This window comes from Embiotoca jacksoni, unplaced genomic scaffold, assembly GCF_022577435.1.
Source record: "Embiotoca jacksoni isolate LCO1_2020_lvr unplaced genomic scaffold, fEmbJac1.0.p SCAF_25, whole genome shotgun sequence".
NCBI classification, from domain to species: Eukaryota; Metazoa; Chordata; class Actinopteri; family Embiotocidae; genus Embiotoca; species Embiotoca jacksoni.
Window position 1 is genome coordinate 6952542 of NW_027185376.1, and position 21601 is coordinate 6974142.

Below are 21601 nucleotides of genomic sequence, written 5' to 3' on the forward strand. Positions count from 1 at the left end.
GCTCTGCGGTGCATAATAAACACACTCAGCGCTTCTCCGGGGGGCCAAAGTTTATGGAGCTTGGGTTCCAGGGCTCCCACATGGGGTCGCTCCACGAGCAGGTTGGGGGAGGGGGGGGGGGTTGGAGAGGCCAGCTTGGCGACTTCGCTGGACAATCTGGGAAAAATCCTGTCGGCTGAAACGAATGCAGCTGAAAACGTTTCCTAGAAGCTCGTCAGCTCTAGAAAGACGTGAAGTCGAGCTGATGGTCAGCGATATTTAACTCTGGATCACTTAGTTACCGCTGCCGTGTTTTTTAGCTTTGTGTTTTGGTTTTACATCCAACAAAATGAGGAGGGGGGGGGGGGACGGCGGTAAAACGTCCCTTTCTGCTACTTGTTGAGGAACGTCTGGTGAACACGGCGGAGCATTCAGCAGCCAGAGTCCCGTAGAGTTAGTGAAGTCGGTGGTGACCAAACCAGAGCAAAAAACAAAAAGCTTCTCGGTGTAAAACAATGCTTCCTTGTTTCTTCTGCATGTTATTTTTTGGGGGCATTTCATTCTCTCTGTTTTGCTGTTTTCGTTTTGTGTCTTTGAGCTCCGGCAAAAAAATGCTGCTTTTGTAAACGCTGAAATTGTCTGTATTTCACCTCATCATGTGACAACCCGGTAAAAACAAACCTGAAAACGTTGTTCTGTTGTCAGGTCTTTTTTTTTTGTCGTGACACATCAACGCAGCAACTGCATTTTTTTTTTTCCCATTTTTGAACTCTGGACAAAATGCTACGTTGCTAAAGCACCAAAACTAATCAAAGATGCTTTACGATGTTAATCTTGTTACAAACGGTAAAAAAAAAAAAAAAAAAATCATGCTAACAATATACGTGTAAATGATTATATTTGCGGAAATCAAAACATAATTTCGGTTTCCAAGTTTCAGTTGCTGCTTGACGAATTGTTCATTTCTGTCCAAAATCTTTTGTATTTTAGTTTTTTTATGAAGTCTTCGGTCAGTCCTCGGGGGTTTACATTAATTTCACAAACTTTTACGATACTGCTTTGGAAAAAAAAACACAAAAAATGACTGCTGACAAAGTCTTCCAGAGGTCAGACTGGATGTGAAGGAACCGTTACATGGGAAGCCAGAAAAAGCTCAGATTAGTTGTTTTGTGTGTCCATTCGTCTTTTCAAGCCTTTCTCCACATTGAAGCCGAGTCACCGCCTTCGAGGTGAAAGGCTGATACGGGCTTTATGGGCTCCTTATTGTTTCCAAGATGTGAGACACTTCGCTCGTGGTGAAATCAATCGGCCAGTAAATTCCTCATTGGATGACTGCCGGGCCTGAAGGTGCTTTTATGGGCGACCGGGAGGCGCGCGGAATAACAAGGACCCTGCTGGCTTTGTTGTGGTCTGGAGGAAACGCCGTGGCGTCAATCAGCCGGGCCTGGCAGGCCACGGCGGCGGTTGGGACGGCGTCAGCGCTCGTACACCTGCCCCGTTACGCTTCGGGATGAAGTTGGTGTCGCGTTACCGCCAATTAGCTTTTCTTCCCCTTGAAAGACTCTTTTGTTTTTGGGCTCATTTGATCAGCACGTCTTTTGTGTTTTCTGCCCCGGAGTTACCCGACACCGGGGAGATGTGTCGAAGGTGTCATCGAAGTGATTGAAGATGGGGAAGAAAAAAAAAAACACCCACCTTCAGGCTGCCGGAGTAGAAACATGGTTGTCGGGGGAAACGGACACCGGGTGTCGGAAACGAGAAGTGTGTTTTTCGAACAGGAAACGCCGGCGTGGTGTCGGCGCAGCAGAGAGAATCCTTTTGTTGGAGCTGGAAGTCATCTGTCCCGGCTGCTGATGGATCTGCTGACCTCGGGGCTTTTTGCTGCCACTTCACCAGAGGCGTCCGACTACAACGCATACTTTAGGTCCATTTGCTTGGATGTCACGCATCACTTTGTTCACCCGGTTCGTCCACAATGAAAAGCACGTCCGTAATGAGTTGTTCGGTTCTGTGTGGGGTTTCAGGGATTCTCCAAAATCTGCCCGAGGCTGAATCTTTGTCAAATAATTGAATCCGTGGTGAACAGCTTTTTTTCAATTCTCTAATTTTACTCAACCAACAATCCAACATTGAGTCTCACTTTAAGCGACGATTGGCCGGCCGGACGGTAAATGTGTGAAAATTTGCCTTTTGGTGTTGTTGTTTTTTTTGTTGCATCTCACTTATTGGCAGCTGTTTGGTAGAAAAATGATCAAAAGCTGCAAACTTCAGAGATAGTGGAGGCAGCGGACTCTCCCGGCTCAATTCTGCTCAGTTTTGAATGGCACAACTCCGTTTAACACCAGCTAAGACGTGAAGGTGTTATCCTTGAACCTCAATGTTTCCTCTTCTCCTGAGCCGAGGATTACTTCCTTTATTGTCGTAAATCAAGTTTTCCATTCAGATTTAGTTCCAAGGTTCAACTGAGTTTCCACAAAATCAGCAAAAGAAAAAGGCGCTAACGTGAATGTGCTTTCCGTCCGCTGTTGTGTGAATATTAGGAGTCGCCTGTCAAGCACCAAAAAAAGCCGTCTGGAACATGGAAGGATGGCATTTCTGTTTGTTTCATGCATTAACTGGAGAAAAGTTTTAGTCCTCATAAATCCACTCAGATCTGAGGATTCATCTGTTGCGAGGAACATCGGAGGGACTGATTTGCCAATTTTCTCTCCATTGTACTTTTTCAACTTGTTCTCAAACTTCCACTCAAGTTTTGTTGATGCAAAACTGAAAATCTGCCTAAAAAAACCAAGTGAGATGGAAACAATCTCACGACTGGCCGCTTTAAAAAAACAAAACAACAACAACCTGTTCAACTTGCCTTTTCTGAACGGCTGAAGGCATCTCGTCCTTCCTTCTTCTAAAAGAGCATATTTCATTACAAACTGGGCAAGAAGTAGAAATATTGACAGTTTAGAAGAAAGATGTCTGAGCTTTCAACACATTTGCGGAAGCGAAGGAACCTTTGTGTCTTTATCATGCAGGCAAAAAGAACGAGTTTGGAGAAAAAATGTCTTGCAAAATCAAATTTGAGTAAAAATATATGAACTGAGAAAAAGATGATTTGATTCGCAAGTCGAGTTTCATAAAAAAAGAATTTGAATTCTTGGACCAAAACTTTAACAGCAAACCGATAATCTTCTTCTCAGTTCATGTATTTTTACTCACAAACTTGATTTTTGATTGCAGTGCGAGAAATTTGCACTTTTTTTTTTGCTTGTATGATAAAAGACACAAAAATACCTCCATAGAAAATGCAAAAACAGTCGAGCGGCTCTGCTGGAAGTTCAAGAAGAGACGCTCGTTATATTTGACATTTCCTGGTTCCCACACTGGTCAGGTTACAGGTCAATATTAAGTCGTAATTAAAACAAAACACAGGTTTGGAGGACTTTTTTTTTAATGAATTACAATAAAATAAAAAATACAGTCTAACAACCAGATTGTCGTAGTTTATAATTCGCTAAAAGTTTCGTCACCTGCATTTATTTCGCTGACTCCAGCGTTTTCGTTAGCTACGATGCAGCTAATTACGCAACTATACACGCTGTCGTCGGCCCATACTTTCAAAACTAGCGACGTAAGCTACAGAAGAAGTGGGACGTCCGCCCCGAAGCGTCCGTTTAGCCGTTAAAAGACGAGGCGGCAGACAAACGAGCCGAGGCAGCAATTTAAACTGTCAGTACCAACAGCGCTACCACGGCGCCGCATCCTTAAAGAACACCTGCGGCAGGTAATAAGATGCTTCCCGAGACATTCGCAGCTTTTAAATACAGCGAACAACACCCCCCCCTCCCCCCCCCCCACACACACACACACACACACTCCCCCCCCCCCCTCGGTGTTCAACCACCGCTGTAATATTCATCAGCGTGTAAGTCGGAAACAAATTCCTCGACGGCGGATCCCGATCACGAACCAGAAGGTTTTCATTTCATTAAGCAGCTCCTGCAACTCTCTCAACTCAGGACGGGGAATTATTCCACCCCCTCCTGGGTTAAAGAAAGCAATCACGTTTTTTGTATTTGTTGTTGTTTTCCCAGGTTTGACTCTCAGGCTGTTTAAAGAATGAGAATCGCTTACAGTAACAGAAACACCTCATCTCTAGAAATTCATTTGAATTGATTTCTCCCTCGTACTCGAGCTCTCGGCTCCGACGAGGGTTTGTTTTTTTTTGAGAAGGAAATTTTCAAACGTTCAAGGACGTACGTAAAAATCAATTCTGTAAATGAAGCTGATCCCAGAGACGAGCTGTTCCACTCTGAAGTCCACCGCTGTGGTCGGCGGTCCAACAAACGTCCTTAACTGTTGCACCCAAACACAAAGTAGAGACTCATTCGTTTTCTCTTCTGGTGGCCAGCCTCATTATTGATTTCAGCATTAGTGAAGAAAGTATAAAGTCCATCATTTTGTATGTACATATATCATATGTACATACATCATATGTACCCGTCACAGTCTGCACTACTGACAGCTTTGAAAATAAAGAGGTCGTTGGTGTTTATTTGGTCGGCGGTTTGAACTATTTATGATTAGCCGGCTTTCTCGTTTATTGACATGACTAAATATTCCTCTAATTTTACAAACAACATCGTTATTAGCGGTTTCCATGTGGCCAAAATGAAAAGCACAAGACTGCTTTCTTTTTTATCGAATATATTTACTACGTGACTAATAAACGCAACACGTTGATACGTGAAAAGATTTAAGACACTTTTCTCAAAGCTTTTGGTTTGTTTGCCGCGAACCGAACTAAAACACGAATTATAACTTCTATGAATTATATTTTCTGGTTCTCAGGTACCAAATATCTACAAGAAATACTTGATTGAGACGCACGAATGGATGAAATTTTAAATAAACACTTGTATGCTGGCTAACATTGTATGCTAAACAAGTGGCAGTCGTACATCTACCAATAATTACCAACTTTTTACTCGAACACTGGAACAAACCAACTTTTATAAACTGAATGAAACCAATGAATAAAGTGTTGTCTCTCTTTATTCAGGGGCAACCGATGCAACGCAGGTCTGACAGTCAACAGCATGATGTCAAACTGTTTCTCTTGTGCCAACAGAGGAATGAGATTGAAATGTCACAAGCTTCATCCATGCAGCAGCAAATGTGTTCACTGTCCCCCTGTTCAAACATCCTACCGACTGAGTTATTACACTCTGGGTTAGAGCGTCGGGGGGAGAACGGCTGAAATATAAGTGCAAACTATGATCTGCAATTACATCGAAAGCAAACACACCCTGATTGAATATTTTAACAATCCGTCTCCCCGGCGTGAGCGAAAAAGAGACAGCTAATCGACCTTCAGCGAAGGCCAGAACGATCATCACATTGCATCAGGAATCCAGCTCGACCTTGGTCCTGGCAGACAGTGATTACGTTTTATTGGCCCAAAAAAAAAGAAAAGAGGAACCCAAATACTCTCCGATGTGCTCGGGCTGAATAAAACGAGAGCGAGATGGGGAGTGAATTATAGTCTCCACTCAACTTTTTCTCCTGTAGAGCAGCGGAGGTGGAGACGAGCTGCCGTAGACCTGACCTACACATCCGTCAGGTTTCTGCAGCTCACCGCCGCCATGCCGCCGTCCGGCCTTTCTTTCCATAAAAGCAGCATGTAGTGGTTGGGTTTTTTTTTTGGACTGTTTGCCGGTTTTTCTATTTAATTAGTGGAATTGTTCCTTGGGGACCCATTTTTTTAAATTTTATTTTCGATTCGTGCGGTAAAGTACTTTCAAAGAACAATGACCCGATCTGAAAAGGAATCCAAGGACAGTCAGAGTTCGTCCAAAACACACCGGCGGACAATTCAAATGGAAGATTTTGAAGTGACCCAATTAAGAGAGAGCTCCCTCAAAATTGGCGGCAGCGTGACGCGTCTGATCGAAGTCCAGAAAATAACCTTGTTTCACCAAAAGTGCAACCGGAGATATTTCACTTGTGTCTTTTTAACAAAGCGTCAACCAGCGGTGACGTCACCAGCTGGTTTGGGAACGGCCGCGAGTTCGGACGTTGAAACGGTTTGTGACCTTTTACCTGCTAAAATCCTCGTCTACATTCACATGAATTCAACTTCAATGTGTGGTTTAGTAAAGTTTGACAGGAGTGGATGAGCCTGAACTGTTGCACTTCCAGTAATGTCACGGCAAAAATAAAATAAAGTGGAGCCAGAGATTTATTGTTTGACCTCAAACAACGAGCAGCTCTCGCCCGTCTCAGCAAACAGCAGGAAAGAAATAGACGTGAGACTTAACTTTTCGGACTGTTTTTTTTGTGTTTGTTTTTCCTCTATTGATCAGAGGCTTCAGGATATGAACGAAAAATGACATTTAAGGAAAGCTCGGATGAAAGCTTTTTTTTTTTTTTTTTTCCGCCAATGAGAGAGAAACGAAACTGTATCTTAAAAATGAAATAAGTCACATCTCCCCCCCCCCCCAAAAAAAAACCGCCGCTCTGCACTTCCAGACGCAGCTGCAGATGAAGCCGAGGAATAACTGCGAGGTGAAACGTGTAAAGTATGCTGCAAGCAGCCAGCAGCCGACACCCGATCTCCTCTTTCATCCCGGCATCTGTGGCCGGCTGCCACCAGCATCGTTCACCACGCTACACCTGTTGGGAGGAATCTGATACCTGAAGATAATGGATCGCAGTTCAAAGAGGAGAATGCAGACAGGAAACTTTTCCAGAGGTCATATTTCACGAGCAATCTGCGCTGATGCAAGCGCACGCACACACACACACACACACACACACACACACACACACACACGTGTACACACAGGTTACGGACAAAGAAATATACACAAATAAAATCAGGACTGCACGTCGCGGGTTTCATGTCAAAGCCCGGACATGAAAAGAAGCAGCAACCGGCTTCAGTTACACCGCAGACGACCTCAGAAAATACATATTTCATGTCGTCTTGTTTTCGATGGAAAGTTTGGCTCTGAACCGAAGAAGAAGAAGAAGAAGAAGAAGAAGAAGAAGGGTGGTTTTTGTACGTCACAACAAAGAGGGCACTTTTGAGAAGAGCATTTTTTTGTCGGCTGAATTGCTGCAGGAAAAACAAAAACCCAACCCCCAAATCTTTGAGGCGATGTTTACCTAATTATATATTTAGATTCAAGATTTAAAAATCTTGAAGACATGGAGGATGGCGTCTCTGCACACAAACTCTGAAAAAGTTAGTTTAATGTGAAGAATTTGAAGGGCGGTAACTTTGTGCTCAAAAAGTTTGTGCAAGTCTCAAATTTTACTCGAGGCCAGTGGAGATGAAAAACGGAGTAAAAAGGAGGGTGAATGTCGGACAGGAAGCCAGAAGTACAACAAATGTGTTATTTAGCACATTAAATTTTATTAGCTGCAAAAAATGTCGGTGTTTTGTTCAACAGCTTGTTGCACTGCCCCCTAGTGGACAGAGAAGATGTCAGCTTTTCCCTTCGAGCGGTTTTATATCTGCAAAGGAAATTGTGCACATATTATATTGCTATTAATTTAATCCTGATGATTCCAGTCTATTTCAACCTATTGAAGATGAATAACCATCCTTTTTTGGGGGGAAAAAGAAGCTCCAAAAGCTTCTTTTTTTTTCTTTTTGTTAAATGAAATGACTTGTAAGAAGACGTATTTTCTTGCAGATGAATGATGCATGATGCTGAGCCGCTTTGAAAACATTCATTTGCTCACGTGGAGTCCCTTTGGGCCGACTTCACCGACCCCTTCTTGCAGTGGGGGGGCGGAGCATCCCCCCCCCAATACGCACCCAACACGGATGAGCTCGTTTGATCTCGCTCTACCTCGGTTCAAAAGAGATCTACCTTCAACCTGCAGTCACAAACCCTCGTCTGAAAACACACTTCAACAGCCGTCCTCCCTCCCTCCCTCCCTCCCTCACTCCCTCCCTCACTCCTCCTCCTGCTATCATTATTCTCTCCTTTGAAATCACATTACCTGTGTCCTCTTTCTGAGCCGAGGAGTGTATATAGTAGTAGATGAGACAGAATGGGAAATGTAGAGGAGGAGTGAGGTGGGGAAATAACCGCGGCGAGAGTTCGTTATCGCCCGACTACAGGAATTCCCCGTCAGGTGGGAGGATCGCTTTCTCTTTCTCTTTCTGCATTCAGGGTCTCGCATGTCTGCCGAGGAGATTCATGCGTCTCATGTGGCAACCATAAAATCCAACTTGAAGGAGAACCACTTAATATTTCCCAGTGAGCATGGTTTTGATGACTCACAAGTTAAAAAAAGAAAAGAAAGAAAACATCTCGATGTCTACGTGACAACTGGAGCGAATTTAGTTCAAAAGTGGATGTTATTTAGGTTTCAACAGCCATTATGGCTTCTATCTGGGCTTCATTTAATTTAATTCAACATAAATAGATTATTTAGAGACTTTGGAGCAGTAAACATGTCTTACATATTTGATAGTGAACATGCTCGCGAACACAAGGAAACTTAAGTTCATTGTTTGTTGGCATAAGATGAATGCTATTGCAATGTTTTACTCTTACAGCTCCTGAAGTGCTTCATATAGTTGAATGCAGGTATTACTTGATTGTTTTGGCCACTTGGGGCAGTGCAACAAGCCGTAAACACTATTATCATCTTAAATATAAAGTTCCACAGATAAATACATAAAGCAACATCAGCATTACTTTTGAGTCGAGTTTCTGCCCACTTTTATCTTCTTCATCCTTTTTGCTCTGCGTTGGGTCTCCACCAGCTTCTGGGAGAAATATCTTCCTCTTTAACAGATGCATACATTTTTTTTTTTTTTAAAAGCACTTTTGTGAGTCGTAAAACCAAAACAACGAGCTGAAAGACACTTAAAGCAAGCAAAAAACCCGTTTCACATCCATTTGACCCATTTTTACTAATAATTATAGGCGATACTTTCATGTGTAGTTTTGATTTCCACTGAAACATGTCTGAAAAGACACGTTTTGGGTCATAACAACATAAAGTGGACAATATAGTCTCTGAAATATGTCATAATAACACCAAAAAAATCACGTACTTTGTTATAATGGGTAAATGAGCTTGTTGAAAAAAAAGAGAAAGGTTTTATGTTCCAACAAGTAACTGAGCTTTTTCTTTTTGTCGCGGTGCCATCTGGATCTCGTCCTTTGGGTCGCAAAAAGACAAAGTCGGCGTTACCGTGGTTGCGTTCCCCACTTGTACGTCTCCTCCCCAAAAACAAATTGCAGGAATAGTGCACGGCGTCGCTCCGTGACGTCGGCCGAGGACAGACGCACGAGGCTTCTTCTTCACTTCAGAGGCGAAAGCTCTGGTTCGGCCATATGTTTGAGTAAGTGCCTGTCGTGTACGACAACGTTCCTCTGGATCCGCGGGATCCGTGTTTGTAGTCACTTCAATTCTTAAGTCGTACCTTTAAATATTTGAAGAGCCAGACGCGAATTAGGAGGAAGGAGACGAGAGGCGGCACATGCAAGAATAGGAGAGTATTCATAATGAATGCGCCGCAGTTTCCTCTCTTGATTTATTTCAAGGCAAATGAGCAGAGCGAGCAGCGGCGGAATGAACTTGTTTTTTACACACACATATATATATATATATATATATATATGTGATGTGAATGGAAATTCTTTTTTTCGTCCTCCGCTGGGAGAGGAAGCCCTGATGGTTATTTAAAGTTTAAGTCCATGAAAAGTCCAGTCGACTATTTTCTGAAGTCCATCTTCCTGCAACGTTGACATCAAATCCAGTTTGTCATTTCTGACATTTCCTCAGTGTTTGTTTTTTTTTGTTGTTGTTTTTTTTTTTTAAAAGCGCCAGACGACGTGCTGTAAGGAAGCGGCGGGTTTCATGTGAGCTATCGTCAGGAACAGAAATGGAAGTCGTGTTCGGCGCGTCGGCGTCCCGTCGCTGTCTGGCACCGCGGTCCACCGAGCCCACCGTCGTTTCACAAAATTGCTCTCTGTGTTGCGACGGATTTCTTCCCCGTATGATGCTTCAAAATGTTGTCTGTGGCTTCTTCATACGCCGCCGGGGGGGCGGTGGGAGATAGGGGGGGGGGGGGTGTTTTCACGGATCACGTCACAGTCGTCTCGGAGAAAAGTAAAAAGCCCGGCACACAATAGCAGATGTGTGCACAAGCCAGCGGAGCTCTAAGTGTTTTAGGATGTCGGGTTTTGCTTGGGTTTTTTTTTTCTGCAGACGACAACATATCATTTCAAAGATTAGATATAATCAGAGAGTTTTTGTCTGCAGGCGGTTAAAGATTCTGAAAACACTGAATTCCTTCCTGTTCATTCAAGAAAAAAAGACTAAACAAATGATAATAATTTCCTTCTTTGGTGGGTTTGTTTTGTGATGGGAGTTGGACGCGTATATATAATCACAAGAGTAAAAAAAAAGATATATCTATTTTTATTATTTGGATATTTTGGAAACGCGAGAAGGAAGAAGAGAGCGAGCGTCTCGTGGAGAAAGTGTGAAGAAGAAAAAGAGACGGGAGTATGTAAACAAAGCAGAAAGAGAGAAAGAGAGCGAGGTGGAAGCCTGCTGAGAGTTGGACTGTGGATTTGTCTCCTCAGCTGCTGGCTAAGTCTGTCGTCTGTTCACCGGTTGAATCAACATCTGGTGAAACTTGTATAAACACAGCTCGGGCGAGCTACCGAGGGGGAGGCGGGGGGAGGAGGGCGGGGGAGAGGGGGGGGGGGGGCGTTACGCACTGGAGTGGGTGTCACAGTTGTAATGCACCTATGGAGAACAATACAGAAGCTTTCTCAGCACTCCATCGTCTCTTCCGGTGGAAGTAATGCATTATAGAGCAGGCTGTAATCACATCACCGCTTCCTGTAATGGAGCAACGCTGGATATTAAAGCTCTAATTCTGGTCATCTTGTTACATGTACCGATGCTATCAACAGGTCGGGACTCGTATTACGCATGCGGCATTGTAAATAATAGTGAAATATCATACCCGTTCAAGTCTTATTGGTTTAAGGTCGCAGAGGTGGAAGGAAGCACGCGAGGAAGACGAGAGGCCGGTCGCAACGGGAGAGCAGATTCGGCTCCGCTTATTGGCTGAGTCGGCGTTTTCAGTTCTCTCTGCGGGGGTTGAAGGGTGCGGTGAGTGGACTTGAATTAGTTTTTCGGGCACTCGGTTCAGCCTCGATGAAACCAAAACTGGAGTCTGTTTTTCAAAGTTGAAGCCGTACCGAGCTCGGCTCAGAGCGGAGACTCACCACCAGACTAAAAAAGTGCTTTCAGGAAAAGTTGCAGCAGCGCGAGCTGAACCGTCTCGGCTGGGTGTCGACGAGTCGGCAGTTTTGGATGTTAAGGTGCGTCGCCTCTTTAAACGGCCAATCGGCTCGTAGAAAACTCAGTTCAGAATCACCTCGTGAAATAAGTGAAAGAAAGATAAACCACTAAAAAGACTGAAGGGGACAGAGAAGTTATTCCACCAAATATCAGCTGGTAAAAAGTAACGGGCCGCTGAAGATGGCGCCGAAGTTGAACGGAAAGCCGTCGGCAGATTAGCAGCTCTGAATGAGCGTGCGGACGGTGCTCCGGTCGGCCATCGCGGGCCATCTTCAATGCATCAAGCTGTCGTTCTATTTCTGGGCAGAGCGAGAGAGACGTCCTACATCAGCGCCCGTTCGGGCCGGCTTTGTGGGAGACCTCCTCCTCCTGCAGTTCAAGTCAATTGTCAACATGATTTATGGAGATGTGAGCTATCTCTAGACCGGCTCCTCAATCTTCCCCCTGACGAATTGGTACCATCGGCCCATGTAACCGTCGTTTGTTTTCCTCACTGGCCGATTTTCATCCACGCTGACAAATTAAATCTGCCATGTTTTTGAGGAAGCTATTTTGTCTGCCTCCTTTCTTTCTCCTCGTCTCCACACGCGACCCGCTCGACGATTACCGCCGATGTGAGATTGACGCCAGCGAATGGACTTTCCGGAGCGGTTTAGGAGTCTGATATGAGTCGTCTCCAGAGTTTTAATGGAGGTGGTGCTGGTGTCGTAACGTTTAATGGGTGGGAATGGATGACGCGCATCTCTCTCAGAGACACGCACCACTTATTGTCCCAATCATCTCATTTAGCTCACCAACACCAACACAACTTTGATTGATGCGACCGGCTTTCATGAGCGGGATAATAAAAAATAAAAAATTAAAATTAAAAAAAAGGCTCTGCATATTACACAGGCAATTATAATGCACCGGGGAAAGTCTTCCAAAAAACAATGGAAAGCTCATGCAATCAACGTAAGTGGCGGTAACTTTTTAAAGTTTGGCTATTTGAGTTTATAATTGACTCGTCTCCACCACCACTAAAAAGGAAATGAGAGTCCAGTGAGCAATCAGCCGTATCTTCATCCTGGAACTTTGTTGCCCGGCGCTTCCCTGACCTGCCTGCAGATTAACGGAAATGAACCGCCGGTGGCAAGGTGGCTTAAAGGTTGGAGGAAATCTGAAAAGGCAGCAGATGTGAGCTGCAGGTCCGGGAGAGTCGACAAATGTCGTCAAATCCTTAAAATAAGGGTTTTTAATGCAAACAACCGGCTGCCAGGCTGAACTACTCGGTATGGGGTAAAGGCTGTGTACTCTATGTACTGCAAACATGAGACATAAAGCCGAGGCTAATGAGAATTTCAGTTAAATTCTGAGATGATGATGGCGCTAAATTTAAAATTTACCCGATTTGATGTGAAAAAGTTCGAAGGCTCAAAGTGCTGCAAAGAGGACAAGTCAAGAAAATGCCAACAAGCCAAAACGTTCACTTAAAACCAAGAACTAAAACAGCTGAGCAGGATTATCAGGACAGACGTGACTTCTGGAAATGAAGTCACGTCAAGTTGTTCATGACCACCAGCGAATATTCAGAACGAACCAAAAACAAGATGGTAATTGTACCAGAGTTCATGATCTCTTTTAAGGTTTCTGCCGACGCCCACAACAGCAGAAAACACATGTTAGAAACGCACACTCAGCATCGCCGCCTCCGGCGCCGGCCGAGGGAGATGGATGGGGCGGCGGCGGTTTCTGATTTAGTCCGCACAATGTTGTGCCGGAGTGATTTTCTCTGTGGAGCACGTCTCACTTTTCTTAACCCCCCCCCCCCTCCCCCTCCCCTCGACCAACCCTCGGCCCTCCGCCCCTCCGCCCCTCCACCCCTCCACCCGACTCCGCTCGCTGCTCAGAAGATTGCCTCCCTTTTTCCCCGGTGTGATTGGGGTGATAACCGCTAATGGATTCGGAGCCCCCGGGTGCATTTAGGAGGAAACGCGTTGGTGCATCTCGCTTTAAACTCTGTAATCAGCAGGAAATGCTCAACATTTTAATCCGGAGCTATAGGGTCTAAGACTTCAAAATATATATATAATATATATATATATATATAGCTATCATATGTTTTCTTCCATTCATTCTATTGAAAATAATAGAAATTCTGTGCCATTCGTGGCAAATCCCTTGAATCAATGCGAGAAACAACAGCTCAGCAGAAAAGAAAACATAAAGATATATGCTCATCGTGTAAATATACATGCAGGCACAAACAAAAACAAATGTGTGCAAACATTCACAGCGTGATCTGCCTGGGGTTGTGTTTGCGGGTGGGGAGGGGAGGTGTGGGGGAGGAGGGGGGGACCTCATTGTCATGCTGCAACAAATGTGCTGTCAAAGCTGCACTTTAAAGATGGGAGGTGTCACGGGAGGAGTGAGTGTGTGTGGGGAGGGAGGGGTGGGGGGAGGGTGGGGGGGGGGGGTGATGTGAGGCGCTGGCACGCCTGAAGGCAATAAGGACGAACGGTGTGGAACAGACGGACGGGAGGAGGAAGTAAACACAACAGGCGGCAGCGACAATCCTTGACATTTCGCTGCGAGCACTCGTCTTAACTGCTGCAGAATAAAATCATCGGAGCGGGCGGAGGGACGATAAACATCCCGGCAGGTGAGGCGAGGGAACAACTTCCAGCCCCACAACCTCCACGGGCAGCGGTTATTAGGTTTTCAGGGGTTTGACTTTGGTCCAAACGGAGTCAAATCTGATGATTGCTTTGTGTCTCTGGGGGGTTTTCAGCTCTGTAGAAATCCTCGGCTCCAAAAAAAAAAAAAAAAAATAGCCATCTGAGGACGGGAACATCTTCTTCTTCTTGGAGGGGCAGTAAAACCATCACGGGCTCGTTTTCATCTAGGTTTATTTGTGTCATAAATCCAGGGACTTCACAGCTGAAGCCAAATGTCAAAGTAGTCGGGGGGGGGGGGGGGGGGGGGGTTACGCAACAACCTGACCCGACCTCCACCCCGACCTCCACCCCGACCTCCTCCCAGAAGCTTTCTTTGGATGAGTTTGTGTCATTCGTGTGAGCGCGGACTGTTTGTTCATCATTAACTGAAGTTATATTTCTCAAGCTTCGCTCCTTCTCTTCACATCTTCACATGTTTGTGAAGTGGGTTGGTGAAGCCGTGGAATAAAACCTTTTATCGCCTCAACTCACAACACCTACAGAGGATTTCAGAGATTCGATTTCACGAATTTAGTCTGTTAACGACGTCTTAGTTGTGAGAAAGCCTCCAATTTACAGTCAGCAGACTTTTTGCTGAGCAGGCGCTCTTTTAAATAACTACTGTCGAAGGGCTCTGCTGGATATTCGGCGGAAATCTTGTAATTTTCTCCCAATTAATCTCTTCACTCAGAGGTTTTTCACAAAAAGGTGTTTTTCAGCTGACATTTGGGTATTTTTGGGTGGATACCTCTAAAAGGATCCTCATAACTTCCATTTCCCTTTCTTTGTGACCAGATACTTTTCCACTACTTTGATAGATGAATGTAGTAAGTCTATAATTAAAACAGGGACGCTATGGCGTTAGATTATCTGTATTATCTGGGTGCAGCCGTGAAGTAAGACGGCGTTCATCTTGTTTGTTTGTTGGCTTGCAAAAAAAATAAATAAATAAAATGTGGGTGACATCTGCTGCAGCACAAAACACCTTCCCTCCGCCGTCATAACACTTGAGGATCGGAGCGGGCCGGCGGGGAGTCTCCAAGCTCGGCACCTGGCGGAGTACCTGTTGGTTCACACCAAATCAGACAGCAACGCCTGCATCTCCGGAGAACAACCTGTCGAGGGCGCCGAGAGACGTTTTAAAATGCAGCCTCGACACAACGTGACACTGTCTCGCCGCGGCGTCCATTTTGCATCGCTCGGTTCTCCTCGAACCATAAAGCGGCGACACGATCTCATCCGGGCGGCCGATTAGGTTTTTAGGCGTGGCCAATTATTTATTTCCTCCGAGTCCGTTTTTCTTCTTCACGTGTACGAACACTCCCGACGAGTCCTGCGTCGGAAGTAGAAAAAGTACGTTTCTCTTGTTAAAGGATTTTGAAAACGTGTTACGGGGGAGAAAGAGTGAGGGGGGGGCGGGGCGGGGACGGGGTGGGGAGGGTGGACAGCTTCGCCGTGTCTTCGTGTCACTTTTAACCGTTCTGACAAGTTTCCTAGCTCTTCTGTCAAACGCCCCGACATCAGCTGAGGAGAGCAGCCGCGGCGTGGAAATCAATGGCGTTCGGATAAGCTCTGATATCGCTGCTCACATCTGCTCGGCCTCCTCTTCATCTTTTTTTTTTTCTCCTCTACGTAGCACAACAAGAAAAAAAAAACGTGTGCGTTCACGTCGGGTGGCGGGGTCGTTGGAGCGCCCGGGGGAGGTTTGCAGGCTGCGATGCGATCACTCTGAATTATGATCACTTCAGTCCCGACCCGGAGCCTCGACCGGGCAGCGGTGCCGAGAGGAGGTCCGGATCGGAGGAACGCTGCAGGTCAGGCCGGGGACGTTTGCAGGTCTCTCAGTGTGGGCGATGTGGGTGGAAATATATTCGTTCACACACATACGCTGACTCGGGGTGAACGCGGGAGGCATTTGGGAGGGTCCTGCATAAAAACTTAAAAAGATCATATGCAAAATGCACCGATGCCATTTTTTGTTTTTCTATTTATTTAACTGTTATATTTTTACTCATTTATTCTCATTAATTTTATTCTTGAGTTATTTGGATTTTAATACTGGAGAGGTGATGTTCTGTTTCATATTGATTTTATCGTGATTTTTGGTTGCTTATTGATTTTTCCTAAGTTTATTGAAATAGATTATTTATATTATTTTTTGTATTTTGTCGTTTATTTATGTTTTCATTAAATTGTTTCCTCTACCGTTGTCTTGTCCTGAAAGAAACAGAATACAAACGTACTCGTAGAACTGGAGTTACGTCCAGTAACTCCCATTTATTCCCGCAGATCCTGTTTATTTAATGTTAATATATTTCATTTTTCATCATTTTTTTTTAAAGACATGACAACTGTACAAATATTTTAGCAGCATTCAGAGGTTTCTATGCTCGTTATTTTCTCATAGCGACCATCTCAAAACGATCGGGTCTCATCTGCCTCACTGCTGACGAGGATCAGAACTTATCGCCGCGTTTTAGGTCCTGATCTTTCTTTTATTCATTCGTTCTCCCTTCAGACGTACTCAATTTCAGACGCGCTGAGAGGGGATTGAGACTCAATATTCTCTCGGCCCTTCCTCCCCCTTCCTCCCCCTTCCTCCCTCTACCTCCCTCCCCCTCGCAGGAGCAAACGAGACACGGCAGCAGATGGAAACTTCAGCTCCTGTGCAGCACGGGAGGCCTCAAATTACCAGCTAGATTAGAAGCAGCGTCCGGAGGACACAACGGGCCTCTTAGGGATCGGAAATAGGTGGCGAGGAGCGGTTCAGGTCGACGTCGGAGTGTTTCCAAGAGCGCCGACTACACTCCCCTGGGAGCTCCTCGTCCATCATTACACGCAATACCGCCGACGGGGGTCGGAGGGGTCGGGGGGGTCGGGGTGGAGGGGTGGAGGGTCGCCCACCGCGGAGGCAAAGCAGCGTTTCTCAGGTGCGATTCAGAGCAAAAACAGACGAGTTTGAGGATGAGAGACGGCGAGCGGTCCTTTTGGAGAGCGAGGCGGCTCCATGGGTGGGTGGAGACGGAGATGGACGGAGATGGACGGAGGACTAAATCAGGACTGAAGATGTAATCACGGTTTGGACGGCTGCGAGGGATCTGAAGAGGAGGCATGACTACCGCCGAACCTGTTACTGTACTTCAGCTTCGGCCGTTCGGGTGTTTCGTTACAGGTTGTTAGTTTTAACAGCCGACTCAGAGTGAAGAAGCTCACTAAAGTTTAGGGTGACAGCAGAAAAATGTTCAACAGTCGTTTTGTGTCATGGAGAAATGCTGCAGCATCGACCGTGTGGAAAAGTGGACGTAGCTTCCAAGAGGTGCCAAAAAGTGCAATACAACCGAGGGCCACTAGGGGTCGGCTCCTAAAAGCCTTCAGCTCCATTGACTCCCATTCAACTTCTCATGAAATACACTTCTTGTGGTGTTGTTAGCTAAAGTTGCTCTTTCTTTTTAGTTTTCCCATTATTAATTAGAAAATAAGCCTTTAAAATAAAGCTGTGTTTTTATTGGGGGCGGGGGAGTCTGTTTGATTGACAGGCCTGTGGGTGACGTTCATAGACATAAACAGACTTCTGACGGTAATTGTTTGGATCACGGGGCGTACCTTAACCGTCCCAAATCAAACTGGACGAATCGTGTGCAGTTCGAAGTACGTTTCTGCTGCTCGTCGCTCTGAATCGGTCTCCAGCAGGTCTGAAGGGAAGTTGTCTTAAAAACAATGAGCTGAAAGTTGCTGAAAAATGAGGTTCGGCTTTAAATTGTTGAACCTTCCACTTTCAGGGAATATTTACCGAAAGGATTTAATCCTTTGACATTTCAAAAAGTAGAAAACAGCGAGGAGAAAGAGCGCGGCGTCCTCTGAGCCTCTTGCTTGTCATTGTGCTCGGTGCCAGTCCTCCTTCTGCCCGGCCAGACCCCGAAAAACCTAATCCCTCTGTGGCACGGCGGAGCCAGGAGCTCGGGGCGGGGAGCATGTTCAACATCTCGATTCTTCTTATTCCACTGGGGGGAGGGAGGGGGAGGCCGGAGGGGGAGGGGGAGGGGGGGTTTGGCAAGATCACGCTCCAAGATCAACACGAGGTTGACGGCCATCTGGTCTACAGCGCTGAAAAACACTCAAATGGCCAAAATGCCACCCACAGCCTGGCCTCCGTCTCCCCGACCAACACAGCAGCAATCAGGCAGCAGACGTCCAGAACCGAACCGGGAACATCGGATCAAACAAACACCGCCGCGTGTGGGAAGGTGGCACGTCTCTTTAAACAGAGAGGTGATTGGGCTTCGTGTTCTTTTTATTTATAGCGGCGTTTATCTGAGGGAAGATGGAGTCGGCGAAGGCCGGGAGGCCCGGTCGTCCGAGGTGGGAAGAGGGGGGGGGAGAGGGAGGAGGGGGGTGGTTGTGAGCCAGTCAAGGCCCTCCACGCCGGCTCGGAGAGGAGCCGTGCACACGCATCAAGTGCCATTACCCCTCCTTCACTAACACGCCCTCTCTCCCGGATCATCACTTCCATGAGAGCTGCTATAAATCCTCTTTACTGCGATGGAAACATCTATTGTGATTGCCTGCCCTTCTATTGGCAAATGTCACCGTGGTAATAATACCTGGGAGGGCTCGCCTCGCTGTGATTATGAGTGCCGACGCTGAAGGTGCGGCGGCAAATAATCCGAGCGGAGAACATCCTCGGGGGGGCGGGTGACTTTTACGCAGCGGTGACAAGCGTGTGTGAAAAACTTCAGTGAACAGTTGAGCAGAAAACAGGAGCATCTCCGCGGTAACCGCCTGAAGCCGATGTTTTCCTCCGGCAGGAAGACGTCTGTCGTTGGCAATTTTATGTTTTGTTTTTTTTTCCTCCCTGAGAGAAATGTCGGTCGCCCGCTTCAGGATTTTGCAAAATGTGAATCAAACATATGACAGTTGTGATTTCTTTTTTCGGGTTCCAGATGGAATCCGTCCAAACGAGGAAAGCAGATTCACTTAAGAGTTGAAATGAATAATATCCTGAATTTTAAATCTTGATTACTGCTTATTTAGTAGCTACAAGTGAGTAAAGTGTTGCTTGGTGATTTTGCACGCGTTCAGTTCGGCACTTTTTTCTGTTTCCGGGAAGCTGAATTGTTTTTCAAAAGGGGCACGTATACTTTCAGCTGCATCTCGTGACCTTTCAGCGGCGCACGGCGGCTGCTTCCTCTCATGCAGATTAACTCAGCTGTCATCAAATGCTCGTATCACTTCAGAGATGTTGTTTGGTTTTTTTCTTCTCTGGCTTCAGATGTGACTTCAACGACTTTGACCCGACGCTCGTCTGTTAAATGGTTCAGAACCAGCGCGACGCATAAAAGCTGCTATTTGCTTAAGTGCAGCGAGCCGCATCAAACGGGGCAAACCTTACGAGCTGCATGCAAAAGACGGAGATGATCTCCAAATGTTTGCACGAACCGGCTCGGGGAGATTCTTTTTTTTTTTTTTTTTTTGTCTTTTTGTAAACAATATCTTCCAGGAACCAATATGTCAAACATTAGCATGCAGAGCAGCTGACAAGGCGCACGGAGGAAATCAGTTGTTTGGGAGCTGGGATGCGTCATCCTGAGTTAAGGATATGTCAGCTACGAGGGTGCCCCCCCACCCCACCCCACCCCACCCCCTCCATCACCCTCCACTGCACCCGATACATCTACTAACTTCCTCTCTCTCCGTCTCCCTCATCACATTTTCTTTCTCCTCCTTCTCCTCTTCCTCCTCCTCCTCCTCCTCCTCCTCTTCCTCCTCCATCTCCCGGCAGGTTGTTATTTTAGATCAGCCGCCTGCCTGTTTTTAGCTAATTGTCCACAATCGTGCGCCACGTGTAATCCCTCCCCGGGCGTGATGATCCGTCAGCGGATCGATGGCATCGACGCGTCCGAGCGTCTCCCGCCGTCTCGACACGTGTTCATCGCTGGCCGCGTGCGGAGAAGACCGACGGAGGCTCGTCACGTTGATGAATGTGGAAAGGAAGCGAAGCAGGAGACCACCGGATGGTGATTTACGCTCCAGATGATGAAGATTTGATTGATATATTGTTCCTCGTATTATTTCTAACCTCGAGGAGGCCGTCACAATGAGGTTAAATAAAAATGTAAAATATATATATATATATATATAGCTGACATGACCTCATTCAAAGTCCCTCTTACCAGCGTTATATTTTTTAGGCGGAGTTTTCAAAAGGCTTAGAAAAGGTGAAGGAAGGTCAAGATCGAACCTTCATGCAACGGGAAAATATTCCAGTTCTAGTTTTTTTTCTATGAAACCGTAGGAACTGAATGTTTCGGTACATTCTGTAGCTGTTGGGCGATAAATAATGTGGGACGGTGGCGGCGAGTACAGCAAAGAAAAAAAACATTCGCCGCGAGGTGTGTGTGAAGATATTTAGTTTTCCAATGAGATCGTCAAGAGATGTAGATGAATTCTAAAACTTCTCTCAGCAGCTCAGAGACCAGACCTGAAGTCACGGAGAAGAAGTTTCCACTCTTCATATTTAACATTTTTCACTTCCTGTTAGCTCCCTGCGCTCATGAATAGGATTTTCCAATTATCAAAAAATGATATAAAGAGTCATTTTGCAGGTTGCTCAGAAAAATTGATCGACGGTTTTACAAGATGCTTCTTTTTCCAATAATTGTGAGCAGGAAAAATATACTTTCAGGGCCGATGAGCATCTCTGTGGTGAACGTGGAAAGTTGCAGTACCAAAGTTTGGCCACCAGAACAAAACAGAAAATGCTCCTGGCTGCTCATAACTTTTTAAATAAAAATAATTTATGTTAAAATATATTAATCTATCTTTTGATGTTGAACTCGGTATCGACCACCACATTTCCAGTGTTGTGACATACCCTAGCATTTTCTGAAAATGTATAGGAGAAAAAAATGAATAAATAAATCAGAAAAGGTATTTGTTAGATAAAGTGTTGGTTCGCTACAGTATTTCTGGGTAATGACAGACATTAAATTCTGTTGACAATACCAGCTCACCTGACAGACACATGGCGCTTTAGAAAACCTGAAATTGTTCCCACAAATCATCGCATGAGTAATGAACAGCAGGGACTCTTTTTTTTTTTTTTCTTTTTTTTTTTTGATGCAGATGAATTACTGAGAAAGAAAAAAAAGAAAAGAACGGGAGACCAAAAAAAAAACACAAAAAAAACAACACAAAAGCAGCAGAGACACCAAACTGACATCAGCTTCGGAGCTCCGATCTGAAAGTCCAAGTCTCCGACAGCATCTGCATCGGGCGACAGGCCCTCCATCCATTTGGCACGGCGGGCGAAGACACAAACACAAGCTGTCTGAAGGCAGTAAGGTAGACTTCAATCAGCTAAAAGGTGATAAAACATAATTAATTCAATCACCCACTCAGTCCACCCCCCCCCCCCCCCCCCACCCCTCCACATCCTCAGAGAGTAAAGCTTCCCCTGCTGCGGGGAAGCATTCACACAGCAAGTTAATGGGAAACTGCACTCAGTTTCTTTCAAAGGCCCCCCCCCCCACTCCGTCTTTTATTTTTTATTTTTTATTTTTTTTTATCCAGCACTCCAATAACAAGCT

The 21601-nt window shown here is 45.6% G+C and overlaps 1 protein-coding gene across 1 annotated transcript in view; it reads left to right on the forward strand.

The window, feature by feature from the left end:
* Positions 1 to 21601, forward strand: part of LOC138204233 (cadherin-20-like) — a 62244-nt gene that overhangs the window by 1219 nt on the left and 39424 nt on the right. The window lies entirely within an intron of this gene.